Genomic DNA, 6,214 nt, shown 5'->3' on the forward strand with positions numbered 1-6,214 from the left:
AAATTATTTCGATCTTAACTACAGGTAAGCTACATAATGAATATGCGCTGTTGTATCCTGTACCGTCATGTAACTCTCTCATTAATTTTGGCTTTATAGCTAATATATAATTTTGGACTGCAATTTCAAGGTAATACTTATATGTATTAAGGTCTAAAAGAATACCTTTTAATTATTACTTCGAAGGTCATTAACTTAAAATTAACTTAAGACCTTGAAAATATATATAAATTGGTTGGACTAAAATAATTCTCGAGATTGATAAGAAAATTGTAATTATTGATAAGATTTGTTTTTATAAATATAGTGTTATATATTGACACATATTTCTAGATATGTGCCTGGAGACAAAGTAATTACCTGTATAATGTACTAATCGTATGCGCCTGCATTTCAATATGGTAAGCGGTGCTGACAAAAACTTTATAATTGCAAAATGCTGATTTTTTACATTACATTTTTTCTATATCCACAGTCTGTTATCTGGAGGGAATCAATTTGTAGACCTTCTAGTTTGTTCCTTTTTTGAGATAGGAACACTTAGGAACATCTCGTGGCAATTTGACAAAACATCTTGTGTTGAATTCAGCAGATCAGGTTCAGCGGGGATGCATAGGTGTGTTATCCTTGTGGGGAAAATAAAAACGCTTGGGGCACGGCCGGAATGAGGAGTCAGGGGAGATGAGAAGGTTACATAAGTTAGAATACATATTTGCATTCATGTCCAGATATTATTAGAATAAGTAAATCAGGAAAAAAAGTTCCTAAAAAAATTGGGAAGTTCCTGGATCTCTTCGATGCAGATATAAGGGACAACACTATTTTCCAAGGCAATGTTGATCTTCTACCAACAGATTCGTTTTTCACAAGACTTCTCCAGGTTGAAATGAAGCTTACGTTAATTATAAGCATTGAAATTCTTCGATTACAACAGTAAAATAAATGACAATAATTACCACTGTTAAAAGGTTTATACACTAATAATATAACCTAATTAAGTAAATTTTAATCGAAATTTATTATTATTGTTGTTGTTTATTATTATTATCTAGCCCTGCCACGCCAAGGGTCCCGGGTTCGAATCCCGCTCGGGCTTGGTTGTTTATGAATGTCCATTCATCAATTTCATCATTTCATCACTCATCTACATCTTCGCAAATTAGCCAAGAGGCACAAAACGCGAAGTAAAATAAACTAAATCAATCAATCAATCAATTATCTAGCTATTCGATCCACAAGCTAAGTGAATATATCCAGCACAAATATTTTCCATACTATACGGAAATGCACAGTTATTGTATTTTGTTATTAACGTTTGCAAGTGTCGTTCAAGAAAGGACTTTAGAAGTTAGAAAGAAAATACTCACAAAGTTTACATTGTGTGAACTCATCTAAAATTATAATTTTTCGAATTCTGAAAACTGTGGAACCATTTATTATTTGGATTAAATGGTAGAATATGAAAATATATCCTGGTTCCTGTATTTTGCACTTATTTTCTTCGATCTAATGCATATTTTACATTGATTACTCAGTTCGAATACAAACCAAGTGAACAACAAACTTTCTGCTTTTTTTCAACTTGAAATGAACGATGCCAATTTACTGCCTAAATCCACTGATTTTTCCGTATCGGGTCTGTCTGAAAACGATGCATAGATACCTGAGAACAATTGTTGATCCCTATCTTGCGTTGAAACCAAAACCATACAAATATTGTCGCCTTTACACCATTGAATTCAATGTTATTATTTTCAAAACCGGAAGTGGAGTCCCCGCCAGCGCCAAGGAAGCACAGAAATGTAATCATCCGGTGAATAGCGCCCACAGGTGTAGATTAGGATTAGATTATATTGCATAATTCATGCGAGAATTATGAAAAATGTGGTACAAATTCTTTACAAATGCAAGAGGCACCGAAGGCTACAAGAAGTATTTGTATGTGTGAAACTAGCACCGTCCCTTGAAGAGGAACAAGGCCTAATGATTCATGGAATGGAGCAACCTACAGAAAACTATTTGAAATGTAATTTTAGCGTCTTAGATTCGGAAAGCAAGTTATACCGAAATTCGACATTTACAGTTGCGCAAGTTTCAACTGTCCGCCTTAATTTACTACTACTGACGTTCTTTTCAAAACGAAATAACTTGTTTTTTCCTTGCGATACAATGTTGTTAACCATTCAAGGATAATGACAGAAAGTATGATAACCCCGACAATAGTGATGAAATACTTTTTAGTTTTTGTCCATAATTCAAATGAATGATTTTGAATATTCAACTTTAATAATGAGTTTTTTTAACTGAAAAGAGCGCTGCTTCTTCGTTCAGGCTTAATGAATGATCCTTTTATTAGGCTCATAGGGGTTTTCCAAATTAACACGTGTAGTCGCTTGTATGAATCTTTGTATTTAATTAATGTTTCATAGTACTTTTGTTCATTCAGCATTAAATTTTCCTCGCATAAAAAAACTGAATTTTCACACAAAATAAACCTAAAAATTGTAAAAATAAAGGAATATGTGCAAAATGAACATTGAAAAATCAATGTCATCACTTGCTGAAATCGTGACCTGACTGATGCAGGAAAATGAGATGCTCGATGTGGTTCAATAGAAATATACCCAGAGATTGAGAAAACAAACACGTTTAAGTAAATTAGGTAAAAAATTAAATTTCATCATTGTAGCTATGTGGGGATTCTCCTGTTCACACCTTACCTTCATACAAATGGAGTCTCTCTTGTTTACCGCGCTTTGAAACTCTTAGAAACAGTTTCAGTGACTGACAATTGCCACACTAGCAAAAAATTCGTCCATTACACAAAACGCCGGTGAAAGAAGCTTAGTCATGAATCGAAGTTCGTTTGCATACTATGTGGAAATAATGTGAAGATGTTTTTATTTATTTGTTTGTTTTTCTATATATTCTTCCTGTATGATTTTGTACTCCTCCCACCTCGGGAAAAGTGCACTTTGGCAGTAGATAGATATTGAAATACATATTTGTAGTCAGAGAAGTGTTAACTCGATCATAAGTCTTATGATTCAAGTCTTAAATATGGGATATGATTAATGAAAAATATTAGGTATTATCCCTCACCATATTTTGCTACGATTTTCGCTATCTCATACGGTAAACTAATGTAAATCCAAAGGCAGCAAAACTTCGTACAGGATGATGCCTTTCTCGTATCGACAATATTCGTCTCGGAGTCAAGACAAGAATATATTTTTATTGAAGCATTCGCATTTCTCAAAATACCTATTAATACTTCTTGAATTTCTTTGGGTGGCCAATCAGGTGGGCAGGGCAATTTTTGTGTGGACGCTTGCCCATCCTCGCCCACCCATCGCGCCGTTCCTGTGGTCTGCAAAGTCCCTACGACGCCAGGTGGTCTACAATAAGTTAAATAAAATGGCTTCTGGCAGCCCCGGACTGTTCGTTTTCTGCATGGTGAACCTGAGTTGGACTGGGTTAAATACTAATAAGATTTTCGTAATGTGGGCCACCTTCGGAACAGGGGATACCTATGGCTCACTTACCTTATTGAACGAAAAAAAAAGGTAGTAAAAAAATTGTCACATCGACGTCCACAGAATTTTTTCCAGGGAGGGGCAAGCAAGGCATTTTTTCCGTCCAGGGGGCAAACGAGGTATATTTCTCCACACAAGAGTATTGTCCCTTCAAAAAACACTCTTTCTATTTGAAGTTTTCCTGCAACATCCTTATAATAATTAACATAAATTACTGTAATTGCAACGAATTTAGTGTGAAATATGTATATGCTTTCAGGTTGACAGTCATTACCCCCATTAACGGGGTATATATATATATATATATATATATATATATATCTTTATCTGGCGAAGGATCAAGAAGACGCCCTCGTGAACTGGGTATATGTCTTTTTCTGGCGAAGAATCAAGGAGACGCCCTCGACAACTGGATATATGTCTTTTTCTGGCGAAGAATCAAGAAGACGCCCCCGACAACTGGGTATATGTCTTTTTCTGGCGACGAATCAAGAGGACGCCCACGTCAACTAGGTATACGTCTTTTTCTGGCAAAGAATAAAGAAGACGCCCCCGACAACTGGGTATATGTTTTTTTCTAGCGAAGAATTAAGAAGACGCCCTCGACAACTGGGTATATGTCTTTTTCTGGCGACGAATCAAGGAAACGCCCTCGTCAACTGGGTATAGGTCTTTTTCTAGCGAAGAATCAAGAAGACGCTCCTCGACAACTGGGTATATGTCTTTTTCTGGCGAAGATCAAAAAGACGCCCCCGACAACTGGGTATATATCTTTTTCTGGCGACGAATCAAGAGGACGCCCTCTAACTGGGTATATGTCTTATTCTGGCGAAGATCAAGAAGACGCCCCCGACAACTGGGTATATGTCTTTTTCTGGCGAAGAATCAAGAAGACGCCCTCCTCGACTGGGTATATGTCTTTTTCTAGCGAAGAATCAAGAAGACGCCCTCGACAACTGGGTATATGTCTTTTTCTGTCGAAGATCAAGAAAACGCCCTCAACAACTGGGTATATGTCTTTTTCTGGCGAAGAATCAAGAAGACGCCCTCGACAACTGGGTATATGTCTTTTTCTGGCGAAGAATGAAGAAAACGCCCTCGACAACTGGGTATATGACTTTTTCTGGAGAAGAATCAAGATGACGCCCCCGACAACTGGGTATATGTTTTTTTCTGGCGACGAATCAAGAGGACGCCCTCAACAACTGGCTATATGTCTTTTTCTGGCGAAGAATCAAGGAGACGCCCTCGACAACTGGATATATGTCTTTTTCTGTCGAAGATCAAGAAAACGCCCTCAACAACTGGGTATATGTCTTTTTCTGGCGAAGAATGAAGAAGACGCCCCCGACAACTGGGTATATGTCTTTTTCTGGCGAAGAATCAAGGAGACGCCCTCGACAACTGGGTATATGTCTTTTTCTGGCGAAGAATCAAGAAGACGACCCCTACAACTGGGTATATGTCTTTATCTGGTGAAGAATAAAGAAGACGCCCTCGTCAACTGGGTATATGTCTTATTCTGGCGACGAATCAAGAAGACACCCCCGACAACTGGGTATATGTCTTTTTCTGGCGAAGATCAAGAAGACGCCCTCGTCAACTGGATATATGTATTTTTCTGGCGAAGAATCAAGAAGACGCCCTCGTCAACTGGGTATATGTACATTTCTGGCGACGAATCAAGAAGACACACTCGACAACTGGGTATGTGGCTTTTTCTGGCGATGATGAAGATGGAGCCTTCAACAACAGTGCATACGTTTTTCTTCAACACCATAGAAATGAATATATTTTAATTACTTATAAATATCTTCTTTTTTTAGAAGAATTTATTCCAGAAGGTACTTGCATTAGAGTGAAAGTGGACAGAGTTTTCCACAAATAATTTTTTTCTAAATGTATATTTTTTCTGCAGCAATATACTCCTTGAAATTTCATTATGGTGTGATTCTTTTTTTTAAATGTTTATTTATATCGATAAATAGAAGTTTATATTTATGGGTTTTATTATTTTTTAATGAATTGAATGTTGAGAAATAATCATTTTTGTATTATACAAATATTCAGATTATTGAGTAGTTGGTTGAACTGAATATTTCTAATTTGTTCATATAAATTTCTCACAACTGACTACTTCATTGAAATCTTGTTGAGTATTTTTTTTATGTTCCCTTTAAGCACATATATAGTAATCGGGACTGGACCTAGAGTTTAAAGTGGAATTCGAACCACTGTGGGCCTCTACTGGGTATCGAACCCCAGATCTTTAGATGTCAAGGCGGAGACGTTACCACTACACCACTGAAATGTCATTTGTCTTCCAATGGCGTAGTAATCATCACTTCTTAATCATGGGGTAATGGATTCCAAGTCCTTCCTTTGGAGGCACATTTCAAAGCTGTTCGTGTACCGATTTGCCTAACTGAGCATTAACGCGAGTTAAACTTTATTGAAATATTTATTTTCAAAATTATATACTTTTGAACTGGGTATATGTCTTTTTCTTGATCACAAAATTAACGTACTATGTGTTCATTTCTCTTTAAGTCTTATTTTATAATTCCTACCAGCGATATTGCTTCATTTAACGTCTTCTTTTGCGTAAATTATAATATTTTGAGACTTACTTTCCATTTCCCTTGCCAGGGTTACGGTGAAGACCTCAACGGCAACTA

This window comes from Lepisma saccharinum, chromosome 8 (genome assembly GCF_977018435.1).
Source record: "Lepisma saccharinum chromosome 8, izLepSacc3.1, whole genome shotgun sequence".
Classification (NCBI taxonomy): domain Eukaryota; kingdom Metazoa; phylum Arthropoda; class Insecta; order Zygentoma; family Lepismatidae; genus Lepisma; species Lepisma saccharinum.